At 44.5% G+C, this 24,904-nt stretch overlaps 1 long non-coding RNA gene across 1 annotated transcript; it reads right to left on the bottom strand.

Moving 5' to 3' along the window:
• Positions 1-2,321: 2,321 nt before the first annotated feature.
• LOC311592674 lies at positions 2,322-23,882 on the bottom strand. The gene is made up of 3 exons (XR_014777478.1): positions 23,439-23,882; positions 5,326-5,434; positions 2,322-4,079 (listed from the first exon to the last, which is right to left on the bottom strand). It is a non-coding gene; the product is annotated as an uncharacterized lncRNA (long non-coding RNA).
• Positions 23,883-24,904: the final 1,022 nt, after the last annotated feature.

The following is a 24,904-nucleotide window of genomic DNA, read 5'->3' as shown; positions in this document are numbered from 1 at the left end:
CACCCATATTGGGCTGGGCCTCTCCCCCAGTAATCACTTGTTAAGAAAATGCCTTATAACCAGGTCTTATGAAGGCATTTTCTCAACTGACGTTCTCTCCTTTCAGACAACTCTATTTGTTAAGCTGACGTAAGACTAGCCAGTGTGCATGCACACACACACACACACACACACACACACACACACACACACACATACACAGCAGAACAGTGAGCTCATCAGCAATTCATATCCATTTTTTTTTTAAAGTGTAGATCACAACTGTTCAAAGCCGTCTGAAGAGGGGCCCATGTCTTGGCCAGCTTGCTTAATTACCCATAGTTCTTGCCTTCATTTTTCACAAGGTCCATGTGTTTGTTTGTGTATGGCGGGCGCAGGGGTGGGGGTTGGGGGGTGGGGAGCATGTTGAGTGACGTGACACACGTGTGGAAGTCAGGGAACAACTTATGGGAGTCTGTTCTTTACTTCCACCATGTGAGTCCCAGAATGCGAACTCAGATCTTCAAGCCTAGCATCAAGTACCCTCTGACTCATGTCACCAGCCTTTGCCTTCTATCTATACCTAACCCTCACAGGACTCTGAAGACATACTTGGAGTTGGGGTAGGGGGCGTGGTTACTGGATCTCTTTTTTTTTTTTTTTTTTTTTTTACTTTCCCCACATTGAACAAATCTTTTTCTACTTTTGAACAACAAAACAAAATAAAAAAACTGAGGCAATAACAACACTGTTACCCTATGAGAAACATGGGCTTTTCTCCACATTAATACATGCATGAACAGTTGCTATGTCTTTAGTCCAATAAAAAAAATTTTTGATGTTGAACCATTATACAGGAAATGTTTAGTTTGCTCCGTTACTTTTCAGATTCTCGAGGCTCATCTCTCATAAAACAAGATGCCTATCATGAGTGATGTGAGGTATGGCCTTTGTTTCCCCTTTTAGAAACGTTCTACTTCGTTCCTCCAGCTCCCTCTTTCTGACACAGGATGCATTTGCATTATTTTAAACTTTGTTTTGAGCAACGACTTCACACAGTCCAGGCATAAGAAGTTAATCACTTGTTGTGCCCGGAGGAAATTATGTTAGCGAAATAAACCAAAAATTAAAACCTAATATTCTCTCTCATGTGTCTAAGATAAAGTATCATAAGTTCTCTCTGAGAAGGCTGCAGCCTACAGGGGGCAGTTAGACACAACTCCTAATGTTCTAAGCACAGCAGTGTTTCAAAATGGCTAGCAGGAAAGATTTCAAATACTTCCAACACAAAGAAATTACAAATATGTAGGGTAGTGGCTTTGCTTGTTACCCTCACATGACCATTGTGTGTTTGCCACATGTATTGAAGTCACCGGATCCTTTGCAAGTACAAGCAGTTACTTTGTGTAAACCAGAAATTTAAAAAGTGCAATTTAAGCCAGATGCTAGTGGATTTGCTTATTTTTTCGTTGAAAGGTTAAATTCAAGGTCTGGTGAGTTGGCATGGGCTAATGGTCGCCTGAACGCTCTTATACAGCCTCCCTAGCTGGGTGGGGCTCCCAGTGTACCAAATGAGAATCAGAGCTGCAACCCCCAACCCAAAGTCTTTGCTAATTTTCTCAGCCAAGTGTGGCTTTGAGTCAGACCACTGGCTGATCCTGCCTGGTACTGTGACACTGAGGAGACAATGACCTAACCTCAGCTTGCTTAAGGCCATGGGCTGCATGTGAAGGGAAGGCTAACACTCTCCCTGCTAGAAACATAAATCTGTTTCTTGAGAGTTCCGGAAGCCAGCTTTCTTTGCTGCAGGCCCTAAAATAAAGTTTCTTGCTCTCTGTCCAATGTGTGCTGACCTTGCACCAAACAGCAAGTATAGACTTAGATAACAGGGCTTCTCTGCAGAGGATGGCCATAGGCATAGCTTAGGGAAAGAAAAGGCAAATTTGTACTTCTTACTGTTAAATTTGTAAGGTACACCCAAACGCACAATCTATTCACGTTCACTGCTGAATATTCATCTTAAAGTGGTTCTATCAAAATCCAGTCATCCACTTGCCAGTTGGTAAAGGTTATGTGTTTTTGAAGCTTAGGTATTAGAGTCACTAGGAAGAACTGTGTACTTGCCCCTGGTGCCCTTCTGTAATGGCTTCTTCGGGATATATACCCGGCAGTGGACTTGCTAGTTGTAAACCATGAACATTTTCGACCTGACTGAATGTTAGTTGCTCCCAATGTAGGTCTGTTCATGTCTGAAAGTGCTTGAAGTAGTTCCAGACACAATTTAAACTACCACAGCAGCCAACATGTCCAACAGATTAAGTGCAAGCTAGATTTTTTTTCCATTTATTTATTTAGTCACTTCACAGCCTGATACCAGCCCTTTCCATCCTCTGCTCCCAGTACCACCCTCACAACCCCTTCGCCCTCCCCGCTTTCCTTCTTCTCAGAGAAGGGGGGGCCCCCAAAGGGTACCTGACAATCTATCCTGGCACCTCAAGTCAGAGCAGTGCTAGTCATCCTCTCTCACGGGGGCCAGACAAGGCAGCCCAGGTAGGGGAAAGGGATCCAAAGGCAGACAACAGAGTCAGAGACAGCCCCTACTCTCATTGTTAGGGGACCCACATGATGCCCAAGGTGCACATCTGCTACATATGTGTAGGGGCCTACGTCCAGCCCATGCATGCTCTTTGGTTGATGGGTCAGTCTCTGTGAGCCCCCGTGGGCCCAAGTTAGTTCACGCTGCAGGTCTTCTTGTGGTGTCCTTGACCCCTCCGGCTCCCACATTTCTTCCTCCTACTCTTTCACAAAGCTTGGCCTAAGGCCAGGGTTTAGGAGACTGTGTTGTCCACTGTAGAATGTTCAGCAATATCCCTGGTTGTGTCCAGAATCCTGGGTTAAACGTCTCTGGGCAAGACATGGCTGCTTTGGAGAAGGCTTCTTCCCAGCAGGTGTGAGGGTCCCAGCTGGTTCTGCTTTCAGCCCGGGCTTCTGCGGAGGGGAAGGGCATATCGCCCATGCAGAGGAGAGCTGTGGAGGCTGAACCACCCAGGCGACCACTCTAACGGCTTTGTTTCCTTTTTCCGCCAAAAAAAAAAAAATGTAATTAAAAAACAGATTTTCACTTTCCTCCAGATCCTTGAATCCATTAGGTTCTTCACACCAAGGTTCTTTGAAAGCCTTGGGGGAAATTGTAGAGTGTTAAAAAAAAAAAAAGATGTTCTCAATTGGCTTTCCTCTTTCAATATAAATGCTGTGCGGTTTAGTGCTCAGCACTGCCATTTTCACTGAAGGTGACAGACACTGTTCTTAACAGGTGTCAGGGGTTCAGTGCGTTTTCTTTGCAGTTACAGAACCATCATTTCAGAGCATGGCTGCCCTCATGGCTTCTTTTATTAAAAGAGAGAAAGGCCTGTCCCTGGGGCTGTCGCTGCAGGTAGGTATCCTTACGCCCCTACACCATTCACCCAGAGTTGCTGCTCCCTAGTGCTTCTATAAGCTGGCCGATGTTAGGAAGACTGTTTGATGCTGATGGCAGTCCCTGGGGACTCTCACATAGCTTATTCTACTTCTTTTTATCTCACTGACTGCCTATCAGGCCGAAGAGGAATCAGGAAACCCATATTCAGCAAGTGCCACATTGGATGCTTTTGTTTTTTGAAGTGCCAAAGCACGTCTTTCCTCCTTGCAAAGGACACGACCACACCAGGCTTCCCTTTCTTCTGCCTCCTCCCACTGGACCCACGTCAAGCAGAGCTGTTTCTGAACTGTCATTGTAATTCCAGACTCATGCTCCTAGAACAAGACTTAGCCTTTCTGACCAAGGAACTCACAGCAAATAAGGGAGAGTCTTCTAAAGGCAGAGAAGGTTGACGTGCGTCAGATCTCCTCTGAAGGATAAAAGATGGGTTGTCATGGGCACTGTGCCTGATGTTCTTGAAGTGGAAGGTGGATTTGACTAAAAGCACATTGTGCTTAGAGCTGGAGCTTGCTGACTGCTCCAGTCTGTGCCCTCAGATAGGGGAGAGATGGGTCATGAGACAGGTTCATTCTTTTCCATATCAGCAAAGTGGGGTTAATAAAACTTTATTCATAAGGCAGACCTAAGGACAAAACGAAGTAAAGGATGTTAAAGTCCTCTTATGGTGCCAATTCTATGAAGTAATACTCTATTTGAATTATGATATACCAAGTTCTCTATCTTGGGGAAAATTTAGGAGTGGTTAGGCAGTAGTGCACGAGTCACACTCACAAGAACTTGCTGAGTGTGCCAGGGAGTACTTCTGGCTTGTCTATGGCTCCTACACTTTCTAATCCCTTACTGTGTGTTAGAGATATATGCAGAAGCAGAAGGTAGAGACGAAGCCAAGACAGTTGAAGTCCTTGTTAGCATGAGGAACGGTGAAATGCCAGGCCAGGAACACAACGCCCTGCAGTATGGCTCATAGGAGATCCTGGATGCAGGTGGTTTATACCAGGGCATTGTCATGGGCAGCATGGTGGAGGCAGAGAAGGCAGAATGATGAGAGAGGAAGCTGATGCTGGCCAGCAGTCAGCCTAGATACGTAGGACTCTGGACCGCCGAGAGCGGAGCATGGTCTTGATTTACTATTTGAAAATGTCTTTCTGGTTGGGTGAAGGGGTGAAGGGTGAAGGCGAGGATAGAAGAAGGAAGTATTGCTCACTCGGGTGGTTTGGAGTCTTGTGGCACAGACTAAGGTTGTGATGGGAGGAGGAGAGATCTCCGTATGGAGTACGAGCCAAAGGGAGGAGACAAGACCTGCAGTCAGCGTGGCTGAGCGCACAGCACTGCTAAGGAGTGATAAGAGCACCAGCTGGGGCAGAGCACGCATGAGAGGTGGAAGATGAAAGTTTTCCTTTCGGGCCACAACAGAGTTAAGAAGCTTTTAGACGTAAATGAAGCTATTCGGAGGGATTGAGGTCACTCAAGTTGCGCACATGAAGCTAGAATTCAGTTAGTATGCTTTTCCCAAGCTGGCAATCCTTTCCTCAAATTGAGCCACTTGTTCCCATGATACCTACCTTCCAGGTGTGGAGACAGGCTCAGAGAAGTTAAGGATATTTGAGCAGTTTGGGATCAGTTGTGACTCAGGGCCAAAGGACATAATTCATAAGGGAAGACGGCAATGGCAGAGGGGAGGAAGTTGACCCCATTAAGTCATCACAGACACTGGCTGTTACCCAGACCCCAGAAAAGCGAGAGCACAGCTGGGAATACGACTGAAACACCACAGCTCCCACATTCCCACCATTCCTCGTTGTCAGCTTTCCCTCTTCTCTACCTTGTTTTTCCCAACCATGGATGGGTCCTAGATGTGACGTGCTTACCTGGCTGTGGCCGAAAGGATGAGTGGAAATCCCAGCGGAGTTTTCCCCACAGTGAAAGGTTTCTCTGAAACAAGATGCCAATGATGGCGTCTGACTGCAGGCTTCTCTCCTGTCCAGTTGCCAATGAGCATAGGTGCAGAATTAGATTTCTCTAAACCTAGGTTTTTATTCTTTATCCGAGCAGAGTTTCAAAGTCAGTATTTGGAATACAAATGCTCCCGTAGGCATCTCCCAGACTCTGCAAGGCTCTGTGACCCTAAAATTACAGGAGCAAATAGTAGAAGGCATACGGCTTCCACCCTGCTTGAGCTTTGAAACCTCTCTTTGTGTTTCCCAAAATGTTTTCACTCTCTGTTCTCCTCAGCAGAGAACCTTGGAAACCCACAGCAAAGACATTTTTATAAAGTTCTAGCTCAGAAGGCTTAATTACTGCTAGGCAGATCTTTATGACACAGAAGCATAAACCTGCTCTCTCCCTTCTCCCTGGCAGGTTCAGGCACCAGGCTTGTCTTTGTAGCATATACGGGCAGTTGAAAAGGAGCAAAGGCAGACTCCGAGTGCTTTGGTTAGCACTGCCTTCCAGCAACTGCTCTCAGCATTTTCCAGCAATGGACTTCCTCCATGTCGGAGCCTCTCTGAGTCTGAAAACAGAGAAAGCAACCTGAAGGTTGCTGTCATTCTGACCCTATTCATTTTTACCATGAGAGCTTCCCGTATATCAAAGGGGTTGGTAATAAACAAGTTGGGCTGAGACAAGAGAGGGCAAGCAATGGAGCTGGCTCCCTTGGGGAAAGAAAGGAGCAGAGCTATAGCTTTACAAAGCCAGCAAGCCAAGGTCAAGGAGTCCTGGGTTCAGGCCAGGTCAGGCTCAGGGAAGGAAGAGGAGAAGACACCCCTAACCTGAAGTGGTGGGGAGGAACAAGAGACCCAACAGAAAATAAGAAACAAAGGAAGAGGTTGCTCACAAGAATAGGGCTAGTGGCAAGAGCAGGAGACCTAGAGCAGGCTGGACCCAAGTGGTGGCATGATAGAGCGCACCTGCTCTGCTGCTTTTGAGAGCCCGTTGTCACATTTTCAGACTTTTTGTGAGACAGCTGACATCACAGTCAGCCGTTGTAAATTGGCTTCAGTGTGGCCTATAGAATTTACTTTAGAAACTGGCCAACTCAAGGGCCTGGTCCTCCTTGAACTTTCACAGCCCATTGTTAACAATTTCTGGCTGGCCCCACCATCTTAGGCTCCAATAGTTTGAGACCCCAGTGATCTAAAAGACTTGGTTTAGAAGATGAGCTAACCAGATAACTGTCAAGCCTGATTTTTCTGCCCCCAAAGCATCATGGAACCATCTCCCGCCTGCATCCCAGTTTCCAGGAGGGAATTCCTATTAAGAGAGTCACCAGGCAGCATCATGTCAGCATCGGTTTTTATCTAGGAACCTGTTATACTTCCCAGCCCTTCCTACCTTTGCTTTGTTAAGAACTCTAGGAAGGGCGGCCATATCAGGCTGGGGAGGAGCTGATTAGAGCTTGTGTCCGGTGCCAGACCTTCATATGTGTCACTCAACCCTGCACCACAGTGAGGCTTGTAGCATCCACCCACCCCACCCCACCCCCATGCACTGATTCATTTACTCTCAACAGTCACCTTGAGAGGCTACCATTACGCTCAGGTTTGGGACACTGGGAAAACACATGTGAATAAATCACTCTCCCTGCTCCTAACTCACACTCTGGACAGGACACCAGGGACAAAATATAATTACAGCAAGTAGAATGAGAAATGCACATGTGAATAAAAAATGTGTCTTAGTTCAGCAGAGGGGGGAAGCCACTTGTGCTCCACCCTAGCCGGGAAGGTTTTCACTTTAACTGCAGCATTGACTTGTCTTAAGGAACCCTAGCAGCTATGACGTGTTCTATCCCATAGACAAGGAAGCTAACGACGATGGCGGGGGTGAGGTGGGGGGCAGGGGGGGGATGATTAGGGCATAGGGAGTTGGGAGGGGATGGGGAGTGAAAGGGGGAGGTGATAAGTGACTTTTCTAAGGACACAGGGTCCACTGTAGCTTCCAGTTTGGTAAGGCTAATTCTAGATGTTCTGTGTTTTGGCTTTGGTTGGTTGGTTTTTGTGTGTTTTGTTTTTGTTGTTACAGTTGGAGGCTGGCGTGCTGAACGTTTTCAGCTCTGCCCTGTGTTTCCTGAGGACTGCAACATCAGTATTATAGACACCAAGCAGAAGCATGCTAGGCCTTTCATTTATGCAACTTCAAGGACCAGCCATGTTTTGGTTTTTGTTTTTTGTTTTCTCATTGACACCACAGTCTGCTTACGGGAAACTGCAGAGAGAGGACATGAGGCTCAGTGGTTAAGAGCACTTCCTGCCCTTGCAGATGACTGAGTTCAGATCTCAAAGCCCACACCCAGTTCCAGGGTTCCAACACCCTTTTCTGATCACCTCTTACGTACATATGACACACACAAACACACAAGAATAAAAATAAATCTCTAAAAAGAGAAGAGAAATGGATCCTTTTCCCCCTGTGGTAGGCATAATTTATAAACTAAGGGAAGATAAAACATTTAGCCATATCATGACACACCGCATAAATGGCATTTCTTTGGCTGTGATAAGACACCGTGACTGAAAGCGACTTATGGAAGACTTAATTTTATCTTATGGTTCCATAGAGCTAAGAACTCATCACGGCAGGGAGACATGGCAGCGAGCAGCAGGCATGGTGGAAGAAGCCAGGAAGCTGAGAACTCGCATCTCAACTACAGCATGGCACAGAGAGTAAACAAGAAGTGGCCTGAGGCTTTTAGCTCTCAAATCTCACCCTGGTGACATACCTCCTCCAAGTCTGGACCACGGAAACCACCACAAGCAGTGCTACCAACTGGGAACCAAGTGCTAAAACACTGGAGTCTCTGGGGGACTTTCTCATCCTCACCACCACTACCACACACACTGAGCAGTATAGATATATCTTATTAAGACTCTAAGAGACTTGTGCTCTGTTGAAAGGTCTACTGGAAGCCGTGTGCTGGGGGAATGGTAGCCAAAGAGGCCTACGGTGGTCATCTACCATCTACTGATATTACCACTTTAATGCCGCAGGAGGAGTTGGGTAAAGTTGATGTCACTGAAACAGTAGCTTCCCTGGTGTATAAAAAAAAAAAAAAAGCCCTCTCTTCTGGGAAATGCTACTGTGCCACGGTGTTCTGCCTGTTGTTCCCAGAGAAGAATGTGTGGTCGGTAAATATTGACTCTAGTTTAGAGATTCTGGACTCCCCCAGTGTATACTACGAACATTGTAATTTTTTCCTGGTAAATAATATACGTGTCATGTGTCAATCACCATGCATATATGCTATTCAAAGCCAGGCATTTATTGCTTTATTCTATCCTAAACTTTATTGGAGAACTTAAACATCTCAGATTAGCATCCACTTTTGGCCTAGAAAAATTAAAGTGTATAGGGCCGTGTAGAACAACCAAGTGACTGTGGGCCACCATGCTAGTAAGAGCGAGTTCTCAAGGGATGTGAGTTATAATCCCCAGCCTTTGTCAAACACCAAGCTAGGATGTAAAACAGGGATGCTGTCATTGACTTCCACAAGTGTACAAATGGAGTACTGAGGTGGGTCAGGAGAAAGCTTTGCTTCATTCGAGTTTGGTAGAGATGAAAATTCATAGAAATGTAAAGAAGTGGAATCTTGGGAAAATTTCAACTAGTACAGGGGTGGGAAAGAACCTCAGCTCATGGGGGGGGGGCGGAGTCTAAGGGACACTTAAACAGCACCATCTAGACTAAGACCAGTGTGGTTAGGGCCGTAGTTGCCTAGGTGGGTCCTGAGGTACGCACGAGAATGAGAAGCTGTAAGCTGCCCAAGGCCCTGGGTGTGCAAAGGCCCTGGGTGTGCAAAGGCATTCAGTGCCCTTTAGCAGATGCATCTTCATAGAGCCACAGCCACCCTGGCCTCATGGAGATTGTCCAATTCCATTCTGGAGCTTTCTTACTGACATCCAAGAGCAGCTTGCCCTATGCCAGGCACAGTGCTCCTCTTATCGTCTCCAAGGATTTTCACAGCAGTAAAATGGCTGACATTAGTGCTGCCATTCCCATATTACAAATGAGGAAACAGGCCAAAGCAAACTGTTGGTGGCTGCATGAGTTACTTTTCTTATTGTGGTGACCAAATATCCTACAAGAAGCAACTTAAAAGAGCAAGAGCCTACTTCAGCATACAGTTTGAGGGAATACAGCCCATCATGAGAGGGTGGGCACGATGGCAGGAGAAAAGAATGGTTGGAACATTATGTCTGCAGACAGCAAACAGATGAATCCTGGTACTCAGCTTGCTTTCTCCTTTCTCTTCAGTTGAAGACCCCAACCCAAAGGATGCTCAGATAAGCCCTTCTGGATCGCCCTTACAGACACGCCTAGAAATGCATATTCCATGGTAACTGTAAATCCTCGCAAGTTGACCAGAAGGATTAACCATCACAGTGACAGATTAAGTTTATGTGACATCCATGCCACTATTGCCAATCTTTCTACGGTCTGTCCTTCAACGTCCAGATGGCCAAAAGACCAGCATCAGCCACACCAGGTTTTTGTGGTTTCTGACCTGTTTGCCCAGTTTGCTTCCTGAGAAGGGGAAATCTGTGAACAGTTCCAGCACAAAACTTCCACACACCTATAACGCAGTACTTCCGAGGCAGAGGCAGGAGGACCAGGCTTTCAAGGTCATTTTCAGCTACATGTTGAGTTGGAGGGCAGCCTGGGCTACCTCAGACCCTGCCTGAAAAAGGAAACAATAATTCTGGCGCGCTATAAGAGGCAGGCTGAAACCTAGAATTTTCCACGAGGGTGTATTTATTTATTTTGGTCACCTTTTATGTTTTCTGTGTTCTGAGCTCTAGAAATTGGCATCGACACCTGTTTTCACTTACAAAGCTCCTCGCTGCTACATTATGGCTTTGAAGAATGCTGCTGGAAGCAACAGAACATTTCACATTGAGCACAGAAGGTCAAAAAGTGCCCATGAATAGAGAAATCTGTGTTTACTCTTTCATCTCATTTGAATAGTAAGATACATTTAAATATCTTTGGCGTCAACAACCCCAGCCTCTTAAATCAGAAACCAGCACACTGAGAACACAGGGCAGCAGTAAGCGTTCCCCCTCTTTACCTAATTATAAAGCACAGGGCTGAAATCACTCACGTTCATTTACCCAATTTCCTATTGTCGAGCTCTGTGTCTATGCTTGATGTGATTATGTTAATGTGCTAATTAAATTGAATGTTCTTTATTGAGCATTCTGCTCCCAGCAAAATGGGAAACTTCTATGAGAAGTATGTCTTCCCCAACGTGGCCTGGAAAAAAAAAATAGGGCAAACGCCTCGTGAGAGTAGGAAATGGTGTCTTTGGGGCTCAGCTGGCTTAGATACAATTCAGTTTGCACAACTGAACACACGAATGAAATTCAAGAAGCAAAAAGAAGGGAGTCCGGATTTGTGACAGGCTTTGCCAGGAAGAGCAATCAGTGTGCATGTACATGATCCACAAGAGGGCGCCACAGGGATCAAAAGCCGAGCTTAATGAGTTTCCTCCACTCTACCCAAGACCACCTTTACTTTGTTCTGTTGGTTTCCTGACATAATAAATATATGCAGACATTTTAGACACAGCCTGGTGTGGCCTCCGGGGTGGGGGTGGGGGTCCGAGGTAGAAACCATTCCTAGATATCAGCAGATGGCAAAAAAAAAAAAAAAAAAAAAAAAAAAAAAAAAAAAAAAACCTAAATAAAAGAACAATAAAACATGGATGGAATAGAGGGAGGGCTGAGCTGCATGAACATATTGCTTCAGAGTTTCCTGCCTGATGCCCAGGTCCTGCCTAAGACAACAAGTATTTCTTGAGTCAATTGCTTCAATTTGCAAATGAAGTGATTCAGTGAGGCATTTTTATATATATTTTAGTGTATGAGTGCTCTGTCTGCATATACTCATGCATGCCAGAAGAGGGCATTGAATCCCACTAAAGATGGTTGCGCGGCACCATGTGGTGCTGGGAATTGAACTCGGAACCTCTGGTACTTCAGCCAGTGCTCTTAACCACTGGGCCATCTCCCCGGCTCACGATTCTTTTTTAGTACTTGAAATTTTAACTTCATATTACTGAAAGAGCATTTTCAGATTTGTTTAAACTCAGATTTTAATTTCTGTGAGGGATATGGACACACTGGGTAAATCTGTTTTTGTTTGTTTGGGTGGTGTTTTTGTTTTTAAGCAGGGTAGCTCTCAGAGATTAAGGTCATTTTTAACTCAATCTGCATCTGTATTTCTTGAACAGTAGCACTCCCTGGGCCACACAGAGTGTAGGTACTGGAGAATGTCCCGCCATGAGTATCCTACTGATGGCTCTTGGACATTCAGCTGGCTTCATGGGTAACATTGCCCATATTATCCAAATGGTCATGAAAAGACTTTTGGTATAAGCTGTAATGACTGTGAAACACCAGCAACTTCCATGTTTGTTAAAAAAAAGAGTGGGCTCGAGATGTCAATGATGTATCAGTGTTGGTTCATCATTTGTACTAAGTGGAGGGTGTTGATGGTGAGGGTGGGAAGATGCTGTTGAAGGACAGAGAGTATATGCGAAGGCCACATACTTCCCATTCAGTTGTGCTATGAACTTAAAACTGTTAGGAAAATAAAGTCTACTTAAAATTAAAAAAAAAAAAAAAGCAGGACCATTGCTACATGACAGGGGGCTGAAGGGAAACAGAGACATGACAACGTGACTTGTGATCTTTGATTTGGTCCTGAACCAGGAGTTGCTTTTTTCATGAAGGTTGCTTTTTAGATAATTAGAAACAAATAAGATTTGGAGCTTACGTAATTATATTATACCAATGATAAGGTCTTGATTTGATAATCAAAATGTGGTTATATAAGAAAGTGCACTTGATCCTGAGAAATACACAGTGGAGTGTTTAAGCAGAAAGGGCTGTAAGTATCTTCCCAAGGGCCAGAAAAATAACAGAAATATACACAGAGAACTCACAAGGCAAATGTTAGATGAAACATTGTTAACTGTGGTAGAATGACTGTGATAATTATTTCTGCTCTTCCTTTTTTAACAAAAGCTTGCAAAAAAACATTGTCTCAAGTTTTTAAAAGGTATAAAATGTCAAAGAAACAAAGTTGCTGTGAAAGAAACACAGGGCACAGAAGGTACATCAAGTGACTCATCGGAAGCAATGACAGCATTCTGAATTCCCTCACCGACTTTCAGGGTTGACATGTGCCTGAATAGAAGTATTGCTGAAGGGCATCCTTCCTTCTGCCTGCCTTTTTCTAATCCAGCCACACTTCATATGAGCAATCTTCACAGTAGCAAAAGTACAGAGACCCTGCTAGATTCTAGGGACCGTACCATGTGGCTGCGTCTGGGTGGCTCGGTTGCCTTCTGGTTGTTAATTTTTCCTCATTATTTCTGCCATTTACTAGTGATACAAGTGCTTTACACGTGTGGAACAAAAGTATAAAATGTAGTGCTAGTACTGCTTTAATTAGAATAAGCCCTATTCTTTCATCTTTTTATTCTCACTCCCTCCCCAGCTAGCCAGGTACTTCTCACAAGAGCATCCACTCGGTGGCTGAAGCCACACAAAGACCATTTTTGAATAGTTGCCGTATTATCTCCTATGCCCATTAGTCTACACGTGCACGTAGTTTAGGATCCTGACCATGTCATTCATATTATATGATCCTTAACCAGTTTAATAATCTCTCTCAGTCTGCATTTACTTTTAAGTCATTCATGAGAGTCTAGGTGTATATCTCTGCCCACGTGTGCTAACCAAACCACAGATAGCTGCTTGGCCGGTCTTCGTTTGTTTCTTCTAGTTACAGAATTCCTGCTGGATCTTATTCCAATCCCTTCACTAGTTTAACAAGAGAAACTCTATTTCAGGCTCCTGTGTGGAAGAGGAAGCATGCTCAGCAGGGACAGCTTTATTTTGCAGAAATCAATGCTTGGAGTGAGCAGGAACATTGAGGTCAGATTGACCTGGGTTCACATATTTAGCTATGTCACTTAGTAGCTGTGTGATGCTTCACCTCTCTGAATGTCAGTCACCAGATAAAGTAGAAGCAAAGTAAGTATGTTGGGATGTTACATTAGAAGATTAAGGGTTAAGTAAGGTATGCAAAATAATTTGTGCTCTTTTAGCCACTTTATAGACATCATATATGAAAATATTGTTTTGTCCTAGTTAGCCTTTCATTGCTGAGATAAACACCATGACCAAAGGGTTTATTTGACTTACAAAGTTACAGTCTGTCGACACGGCAAGCCAAGGCACATTCAAGGCAGTTGCTGATGCAGAGGCCATGGAGGAACGCTGCTTACTGACTTACTCTCTGTGGGTCACTCACCTTGCTTTCTTATACACCTCAGGACCACCTGCCTCAGGGTAGCATCATCCAAAATGGGCTGGGCCCTCCCACCACAATCAGTAATCAAGGAAATAATCCCATAGACTTGTCTACAAGGCCACTCTTATGGAAGCATTTTCTCATTTATGGTTTGCTCTTCTCAGGTAGCTCTAGATTGTGTTGAGCTGACAACAAACCAACTAGGACATTTTAGATTATCATATATAATAATATATAATATATTATAGATATTACATACATACACATAATACATACATCATACATACACACACAAGTTATATGAAAATGCACACACAATATAAAGGTGATTAATGGGTTGCGATTTAAATGTGAAATGTCTCCTATAAGGTCATGTGTTGGCACAGAGTGTCCCCAGATGGTGGGACCATTTGATGAGAGTATGGAATCCTGAGGAGGTAAAAGCTTACTGGAGGAAGGTGTTACTAGGGTCAGGCCTTGAGGTTTTATATCCCAGCCCCACTTGGCAGTTCTCTCCCTGTTTCCTGTGTGGGAATGCGGTGTGACCATCCAGCCTTCCACTCCTGCAGCCACGCCTTCCCTCATGTGACAGAATGCATTCCTTGAACTCTAAGCAAAAAAAAAAAAAAAAAAAAGTCCCCTCCCTTAAATGGCACTGAACATTTAACTGGTCACAACAGCAAGGAAAAAATAAATAAATAACTGAAACACACAATGCATCCGTGAGAACCAGAACTCAGAGAGAGAAAGATTTCCCCTGGGAAGCCCTGAGCTACACAGAATCCCACACAGGAGTGTGGCCGCTGCCATGTCAGGGGAACTTGCTTTGTCCATTGTTCATCTCTCATGGACAAAATACCAGCCCTGAGGGAACAACAGACCAAACTAGCTACACACTAGCCGCTTTTTAACAGGTGTACCAGAGCAACCCTGGATGCTGGTCTGCTCATTACTCCCCAGTGAGAAAGTCGCAAGAGGCCAGGTTGCGCGCCGAAAGTCATAGAGCAGTGGTTCTCAACCCGTGGGTCGTGACCCCTTTGGGGTTTGCATATTAGATGTTTACGTCATACCTCATAACAGTAGCAAAATTAGTTATGAGGTAGCGATGAGAATAATCTGTGCTTGGGGGTCACTGCAACATGAGGGGCTTATTAAAAGGCCACAGCATCAGGAAGGTTAAGATCCCTTGCAGCAGAGGACGGTGTGCCTGTCCAGGAGAGGTCTGAGGCTAAAACTGAGTGTGCTAGAGATGACAGAGTGCCTTGTGGCTAGGTCACTGCATGTGGCTGCCTGTAAGGGGGAACTGACCACATGTCTCAGAGAGGGCTCAAATCCTGGACCCATTGTGTTCTTTTTAATTTCTTCCCACAATTTCCTTCTCTGCCTGCTTTCCTATCAACTGATAGGTTCTAAAGCCTGCTCCCTTGTTCAGTTTTTGGATCATGAATTTTATATTTACCTGTGACCTGCCCTCAACGCTACTTTGTCTTGCTTAGATTTCCCAGCCATGTTCATTCTGCTTTTCACCCCCTCCTTTGAGTTAGTGTCATATTTGACAAATTTCACCTATTTTTTGCATCATTTTCAAGTCTTGCCTTTGTCAAGGTTTCAGAAGCAGCTCAGAATCCATCATGGTGATTTATCGAACAGTTCCTTTGCTCCCCAGATACTTTTAGTAGGTGTTTCTACAAAGTTCTACCAAGAAACAAGCAAAGCCCCAGAAAAAAAGGGAAGAGTCATTTTTCATAAACAATGCTATTTTTGAAGCAGCATTTAGCATTATGAGATACCTTTTGAAATACCCATTAGCAGGGTCGGGAGCATGCCGTCACCAATGAGGCTGCTATGCCCTTGTAGTGGCTTCTCCATACCCCACGTTACCATGAGTTGTATGAACAGGTTAGTGCTGGGAGATATATCGAACAAATATGATGTTTTTGCAATGAATATCAGGATTGTGACCTGGACCAGCAGGTCTTCTTCACTGAAAAGGTCCCTGAGACAGAAGATCAGAAGATTAGAAGATAACGAGGATAGAAAATAAGAAAGTTTTCAATCCAGAGGTCTTTCAAAAGCTATGTATTATGCTAAGCAAAGTTACTAAGAAGTACGGCATCTTATATACTGTTTCCAGGAGATAAATGGGACAAAGCCAGCAGGAACTATTGTACTGTGAGACTAAGTCAGCAAGAAACTAATCAAAAAAATGTTGCACAAAGGGAACACAGGGTATCTCAAGAGCCTTACAGCCAGAGCACACAGAGGCCTTGGAACTAATATCCATAGCCTCCATAAACTGGGAAGAATTGTGTTCTGAGGATCTGAAGCCACAGCTTCCCCACGGCCCTAGCCCCAGGCTATTACCAGCTCTGACAAGCATATTCCTGGTTTTAGAAGGAATTTGGCTCCTTTTCTATTCATCAGGTCCTTGGGGAATAGCTCCATGGCTGTAACCCCAGGCTAGTGCTGGTCTGGCAAGCATGTGTCTGGTTTTAAGAAGCAGCTATGCTTCTTCTTCATGCATCAGGGCTTTAGGGAAAGTCTTGATTGATAGGTGCAGCCCTCAACAAGATTATCAGTGACCTTCCTATTAAAAAATGAAATGAAACTTGGCTGATGCCACTGTCCACCATGGTGGTGGTGCCACTGCCAGGCACGGTCGACCCCACTGTATAGGCTGACATTGCTATTGATGGCAAGTCCTTGGACTGTGCCACCTTCTAGCTGTTTGCAAAGTTCCAGGCAGTAAAAACCATTTGTGGTCTGAGCACTTGGGAGAAAGGATTCGGTTATAACATTTACCACATTCACAGTTATTCCAGTTGTGTGCCAAGGTGGTGACTTCACACACCATAATGACACTGGGCACAAGAAATCTGAAGAAGAGAATATACCGAAACATATATGTCCTGGCGAAGGCCGAGGCAAACACAAATGGTTCCCAGGTTTTCATTTGCTCCGCCAAGACTGGGTAGATGGATGGTAATCATGTGGTCTTTGGGAAGCAGGTAAAAGGGACAGATATTATAGAAGACATTGTAACACTTGGGTCCAGGAATGGCAAGAGCAGAAGAAGCCCACTATGGATGACCTTGGACAACTCTAAAGCATTTGACTTGTGTGCGGCTTGCCCATCAGACCACTCCTTCTGCAGCTCAGGAGAGTACACCCATGCCCATCTGTTCAAATCCCCCATAAGCTTTATATGCTTGCCACAGTTCACTAGGCTATGAACTTTTCATATTCCCTGTCAAGTCTCGTTGGACTACAGGGTTACACTTATTATTATGAAAAAAAAAAACCCTAAGTGACAACACCCTTGACAAAAGTAAGATGAATATGATACAATGTACAAAAGTTGTATGTAAAGTGCACTTATGTGATGTCAGAAATGATATTCATTGTGAATATAGTATGAGAAACCGGGTTTGAAATTTCTTTTTCTATCTATATCACTTTAGGGAGAGGCTGGATTGGCTGGCCATTGTTGGAGGCTCTGACCTTTGGAGGAACTGTTAGGAACTGGAGCTGTAGACGCGACTCTGGCACTTATGATGAGAGGAATGTGCACACAAACACAGTCAAGGCAGGTAGCGCTGATCTACCTGGTTTTGGCATGGTTTGGTTCTCAGCTGATCAAAAGCTGGAGTTCAGCGCAAGTAGTGGGTGGACGAGCATTAAGGGCAAGGGCCCAGGAGCTACTGGACTAGGTGGAACCTCACCCTGTACCTTGCCTGAGGTGCTGAGAAGTCCTGGCTGCCCTGGAGTTGCCTGGGGTCAGCCTTAGTGTTGTCTCTGTGTCTTCCCGCTTCCCAGGAACACAGTAATCTACTCACCAGGAGAGAGAGCCCCTGAGTTAGACAGGACAGGGAGGTAGCCAACCTGAGTGCCAAGAGGAAACTAAGAAAGACGAGTGGCAAGTTCAAATTCCTTGAAGATGTCTTAGAAAAAAGCCTTGTGAAAAACTAAGGTTTTTTTTTCCTCAACAGGGGAAGGGGTGCTTGTGTCATACTTGAGTGATTTTCCCTGCCAACACACAACTCTTCCCTTTTCAGCCCACAATGCTAACATGGTGCCAACTTGTGTTTCCCCAAACATTTAATCTCCTACTATATACAGCAAGGAGAATCATGGGAACTGAAGAGTCATATCCTTAAAAACATTTAAAGTTCACTCCCTACACTTCCTGCCCCTCCTTTACTAACTGGAGTATCTCAAAATGAATTCTTATTCATAATTGTGCCTGATTTTATCCGGCCATGTGTCCTACAGGAAATCATTGTCACCTGCCCTATGATTGCAGTCATTTGAATGCTAATGATTAAGCAGTTTCCAACCAGTCAGTTGAATAATGAACCTGGTCTAGCTGTATTGTATCAGAGTAACCAGTGTGGATGGCAGCCAAATGTTGAATATCACTTAGAGAGAGATTAATTTTTAACTAACCCTATTAATTCTCTTGACATTTGAAAGCAAAGTTACCTCTGTTTATATAATACAAGAAGAGATCAAATACACATATTTGGCATGCCTTACTAAAATGCCTAAAGAACTGAAGTAGGAAAAGAAAATAATGCTCTCCTTTGTAGGATTTCCAGTTTGAATGAACACAACAGGAAAGTGGTTACCTATTAAAAGCAGGGGCTGGGAAGATGGCTCAGTGGATAAAGTATTTACTGGGCAAGTGCGAGGACTAGAGCTTGGACCCCTAGAACCCAGCTAAAGCCACATATGGGGGCATTCACCTTCAATCCCAGCATTCCTATGTCAAGATAGAAGGCAGAGAGAGGACAGCCCAAGAGCCAGCTAGCCTGGTGTAGGCAGAGGTGAACAGCAAAAGGATTCTGCCTCAGACAAGGTGGAAGATGAGGACTCAAACCCAAGGTTGTCCTCTGCCTGTGCCCCTTGAAGCAAGGACACTCACAATCATGCATAAACAACCCCTTTCTCCCTCTCTCTCTCTCTCTCTCTCTCTCTCTCTCTCTCTCTCTCTCAGACACACACAAGTAAATGAAAACAATTTATAGATGCAGCATTTCTACATTAAGATTAAATCAGATATGCCAGCGAAGTCACTTGATTTGAGATTCAGAAGGTAGTGCACATAGGCGTTGTTACGGTCCTCACTGGAAAACAGGATTAAATGACTGGGAGAAAGTGAAAACTGGTAGGGAATAGAGCCTTAAGTATTGCACAAACTGGTCTGTTACATTAATTTCTCTTTTGTTTTCCAAGAGGGATTAATATGGCTTTTAATATGAACCAGAATTATAGAAAGATAATGGAAATAAAACCTAGTCCAGAGTATGGTAGAGGCAGGCAGACAGCCTCTTACATTAGCAAGTGTTAAGTGCTTCAGAAATACACATGTAACTCTGTGTCACCTGGTCATGAGAGAGATAAAAAAAAAAAGATGCAAACACACTGAGTTATATGATGACTGATGTCCAGTAGAATATTCAACCATTCCATACATATCGGAAAACCTCACATGGCTCTTGTTATGGGCTGGGTGCTAGAAAAAAGAGGAAACGTGAAAGTAGTACCCCATAGCTTAGTGGAACCAATAAACAAGCAAAACACCAAAACCAAAACCAAATCAAACAAACAAAACCAGCCCAGTCAGTGAGAGATGGGATAAGAAAGAAGGAGGAATCGGGGAGCGATGGACGTGTAGATCCTGATGAATAAGAGGTGCAGTGGGAAGGAGGCATTTTGGGCAAGAGCAGCACAAGAAGTGACAAGTAATTGGCTTTTATTGGTGTGTGGTTGTTAGGGAGGGTAGGGTAGTACAGAGCATGAAGAGATAAAAGTGGGAAGAAGGTGGATTCACAGCTCCTTTCCAAAGTCTATCCTTTACTACCTTACAGATGTTTAGATTCAAGCCTGATGGGTTTGCTTCAGCGTTGATCTTTGCTCATTCTTTTTCTGGCTTTCTTCCACTCTGTGTAAGCCATCTGAGGACTCCTGGACCATCTTTGGAGTAGTATCCCCCATTCTTTTGAGCTCGGCTTCTTTGTGGGGTCAGCCTCAGGCTTCACCAGGAGAATGCTTCCCTCTCTCACAACCCCATGTCATCTCCCAAGCTGGGGCAGCCACGATCACCTGCCCCACGGACATGAACATCTATGGGAGGAGGCACAGCAAGCAAACGAGGGAGGGACCAACCTTCGCTGTGTGCTAATCCTTCTCTGGAGTGAAGGAAGGGGTGACACATCTCTCTAAACATTTCAACTCTACATATCAGGAGCCATGTTCTTTACTGCGGGAAAGGTGAAATGGAGTGAGAGGCAATGACAGCCAGAAGCAATGGAAAATAATCCCAGACAGTTTGGATGAAATTTGAGAACCTGCTTTCCTTGAGTCTAACAAGGCCCCTCCCCTCTGTGTAGTCCATCTTTTCTTTAAATGACTAAAACCGAAATTTTTTTTTGAATTCTGGCTCCCCGAATAAAGACACAGAGACTTATTATATGCATTATAAGCATAGGCATTATAGCTGTACAGAGTCTCAGCTATTCTAACCTGACAATACTGGCCTGGCCTACACCCTACCACATGGCCAGTTACCTCTGCTCAGTACCATAATCCAGGCACTTGTTTCTTCCTCCATGATTGGCTTGTGACTCTTCCAGCTCCTGTTACTTTCCCAGAGTTCTTACCTCTCCTGGAAGTCCTACCCCACTTTCCTGCCTTTGCTATTGGCTATTCAGTCCTTCGTTAAGCCAATCAGAAGGTGTTGGAGGGAGTGTTTACAAAATAGGATGCAGCCAAAGGATAACAATACCAAAGTCTGGATTGTAGTCAGTGTTCCACTGGTACAGAAACCAACATTTGAATAATAAAAAGACAATCTTTACACTGTGCATAAAAAGATCACCCCTACAAATGACCTGGGCTCTGCTAGCAGCTCACCAGGAAGCTTATTACTCTAAGATAGTTTGAACTGAGGAGCTTACCGTACCCCCCCCCCAAAAAAATCTGTGATCACTTTACTCAAAGACTTTTTTTTTAAAAGACACATGCTAAGTTCACTTACTTTCTTTTGTTCTTGTTAATAACCATTATTGATTTTTTTCTCCCTCTAGATATAGCTTTTGATGGACAACGTCAACATTACAGTTTTCCAATTTGTCAGTTGATTCTTTTATTTTTTTTTTTCTTTTCTATTGCTCTATTTTCTATTTAAATGAGATTGCTCCCCCAAAGGCTTGTCTAGTCGAATTCCCAGTTGGTGGAATTGTTTGGAAAGGATTTAGAGGTGTGATCTTTTTTGGAGTAGGCCTGCCCCTGGGGGAAGCCTTTGAGGTTGCAAAAGCCAAGGCAATTTCAAGTTACCTTTCTCTGCCTCATGCTTGTGGACCACATGTAAAGTCTTATCTACAGCTCCAGCACCATGCGTGCTTGCCATAATGGTCATGGACTCTAACCTTCTGGAGGTATGAGCTCTAAATTAAGTGCTTTCCTTTATAACCTGTCTTGGTAATGGTGCTTTACCAACAGAAAAGTAACTGAGACATGCTCCATCAGCAATCTTAGGTGACGAATCTTACTTAGGCTCTCTATAGTAGGATCAAGGCATACAGCATGCCAAACACATACCAGATACTATCAGCTCCTGTAGTCTTCATAAAACTTCTCTGAGGTAAGCATTATCTTTATATTTCCCTCATAAAGGACAAAACTAAGGCACAGAAATCTTGACTCACATAGCGGGTACATTCAGCTGTTGAGACTTTCACAAGGGATTGTGTGGCTCCAGGCTCATAATCTGAGAACAGCTGAGTCTAAACTATTTTATTTTCTATCTGCTCTATGGTGGTTTGAAGGAGAATACCTCCCCCCCCCCCCCCGCCACACACACACACAGAGGCTCATCTGTTTGAATGTTTGGGGCCCAGTTGGTGGAATTGTTTGGAAAGGATTCTGCGGTGTGGTCTTGAACTGGCTTGACACATGCAGCTATTGCTCTACATGACAAGGGCTAGTCCAGAAGCTAGCAGCAATTGAGAAAGCCAGGGAGTACAGCAAAGAACCATAGATCCCTAGCATACCAGCTAGGAAGTGCATGGCCATGGCCTTATGGGCTAATATCGCCTCGTCTCCAGCTCTAAGTCCTAGCCACCTGCCTTCCCCTCAGGTCTCAGATAACTTTGCTCTACCTTAGAGGAGGAGCTGAGCAGATGGCAGGGGAAGAGTCTTACATTTCTACAATTTGACCAAGAGTAAGCAATGTGTTTTACATTTAACCTTTGTTGCTGTTTCATGATCTATCAAATCACAAAAGCTTGGTCCAAGTTTCCACCATATTGCGATTTCTGCTGTAGCTACTCTTTAAACATATAAATGTTCTTGCTATTGATATTTTAACTCCATGTTAAAGGGGTAAAAAGACGCTACATGATACGGAAATATTGTGTGATACTTAGGGTTCTATCCCCTGTAGAACTGCCCTATAGAGGCTCCTCCTTGCCCCGTATGTCAGAAGCAGACATGAATCCCCTCTTCATTTGAGTTTTATCTCTACTTGATTGGCCTGCCATTTTTGGGAATTAGCCCAGAACACACACACACACACACACACACACACACACACACACACAGAGGCCACGGGTCCACTGCCCATATCCCTTGCTGCCCTCTCCTCCACATCTCTTTTCTTCTCCTTTTCTTTCCTCACTCTGCAGTAAAGGCTAACATGGTGGGCTTCTCCTTATCTCTCTTCTGGACAGGGATTTGCCATATCCTTCATCCTTCATTATGTAACACATCTGCAGAGCATTGTAGTCTCTCCAGTGTCCATAGCACATAAATTGTCTCATTTAAGTTCACCCACAGGATGATTTAGCTCAGCAGACCATCCCACATAACAGTTGAGGACGGTGAGACTTACAGAGGTTTAGCTAAGTGTCCAAGGCAAGAGAAGAAGTAACAGAGAAAAAACCTGCTCTGAGGGAAGAAAAGGTGTACCTTACTGAATAAAATTAAGTTTTCATCTCCTCTGCCTGAGTCTGTGATTCTTCCGAAAGAGGAGAGACCTGCTAGAGAAGGGATGGGGAGGTGGGATGCCTAGCTGGGCCGTCTGGGGCCAGATTTTGGCCAAGCAGAGGGAAAGGCAAGGAGGTAAGAGTAAGATGGCAGAGTCTTATAAATCCTTCTTTCCAGCAAAGAGAGAGAAGGAAGAATGGAGCAGTGGGGAAAGATAAAAGGAAATATGAAGAAAAGCCCGTGGGTGCAAAACTCAGATCTTGTGACGCTTCTCAAATACACTGATGGGGACAGCAGGTGGCAGGTTACAGAAAAGTAGTGCAAACTCTACTATAGGTCTAAAACATTATTATTATTATTATTATTATTATTACTATTACTATTATTGTTGTTGTTGTTGTTGTTATTGTTGTCGTCGTCATCATCATCATCATCATCATCATGTAGTAGTCGTCGTCGTAGTAGTCGTAGTAGTAGTAATTTTGAGACGTCTTCCTCTGTAGCTTCGGCTGGCTGGAACTTATGTAGCCCAGGCTGATATCAATCTTGTAATAACCTTTTAGCACTGAGATTACAGGCCTGATCCACCACAGAGACTCTGATGACATTCTTGGCTTTGGGGTTGAAGAAAGCTACTTTTTTTTTTTCTTCTAAAAATATATTCTAAAGATTTTACCTGAAGGTGGTAGATGTTGGCTTTCTATCTGCGTCATCGTGATCTCCTCAGTCACAGCAGTTCTAATTGGTCCACCCGCTGCAGACGCTTCAACACACCAGGTGGCTTTCTTAGGGACCTTAAGAATTCTCCAAGCCTGAGGTTGGATTCAGGGTGGCCTGTTGTTCATCCTTTAACTCTCCTTTTTCTCCTGACAGCCATGAGCCTTTCTCCAGTCTCTTGCTGACCTCAGGTGCAGTTAGAAGGAAATAAACACCCCTCGAATCATTTTATGTCTTGCAGAAGAAGCCCTTTGTCTCTGGGGTCAGGACTCGAGGATACGAAGCAGAATTAGGGTGGCAGCTTCCTATCCTCAAGTTGAGAAGGAAATAAATATTCTGGGAGTTGGGTATTCATCAGCACTATGGAGACCTTGCTGACCATTTCTGGGAGCTTAGACCCATCACTGTGTGCTATGGGCACACGTTTTAAAAATGTAAATCTTAGCTTCAAGTCTACTGCTTGCTTTGGCATTTGAGAGTTCTGGGTTAAGGTTGAGTGGAATTTCTAAGTCTGCTACTGGTCACAGTTGGCTAATTCTCTTAATTAGCCCAGGAGCAGTGTATTGTATAAACGCCACTGCTCTGTGCTCAGCATTGACTAACCGCTCCATTTCAGACTGTTTACTTAAGGGGGGGATGGGGTGGGCTTCATCTATAGTCAGTGGTTCAGGGCATTGAACCTACTTAATTCCAAGAGACAGAGTGGGCTAACATGGGCCTGGTCTCCTAGTCCTCCTCTCCTTCTCCACAGCCCATCCGTCCCTTCTCAGACACCAAAACCCCCGTCCGTTGGTTGGGGGGGGGGGGGGAGAGACTCAGCACCAAGCCTCAATTAGCCATTAACGCGTACGGCCCTGATAGACTCACTTCTCTACTCTGAGTTTATTTCCCTTCTGGAAAGTTAACTGTTGACACAGGCACTTTCTGCCTCAGAAGGTTCATGTTGGGGGAAGATAAAGTATCTCCCTGCTTATGAAATTCAAAGCCCAAACCACGGCACGAGACAGACACCAGACTATAGAAAGTGCTCGGGTTTCCAGCTGTTGCTCACTTGACAGCTGTCTTTTATTACAATGAACACTAGCAAGAAGACACATGTGTGAGATCCAGTACCAGAGACTCTACAGGGCTAATGAGATGGCTCGTCAGATAAAAAGACACTCGCCTTGCCTCCAAGCCTAACTGAATTTGATCCCCTGGGACCAACATGGTAGAAGGAGGGAATAGACTCCCCCAAGCTGTCCTTTGACCCCTACACGAGTTTACACACACACACACACACACACACACACACACACACACACACACACACTTTGCAGGGTAATGTTCAGAAAATGGATAGAAGCCAAAAGCATACTTACAAAGGCCTGTCAGTAGCCAGGCATGCCTGCTTATGTGTGTATGACAGTTGTGTTTACTACAATT

This window comes from Acomys minous (assembly GCF_964271855.1).
Source record: "Acomys minous genome assembly, chromosome: 2".
In the NCBI taxonomy this organism is placed as follows: Eukaryota; Metazoa; Chordata; class Mammalia; order Rodentia; family Muridae; genus Acomys; species Acomys minous.
The sequence above is the reverse complement of the archived record's forward strand: the minus strand, read 5'-3'. Positions and strand labels throughout refer to the sequence as shown.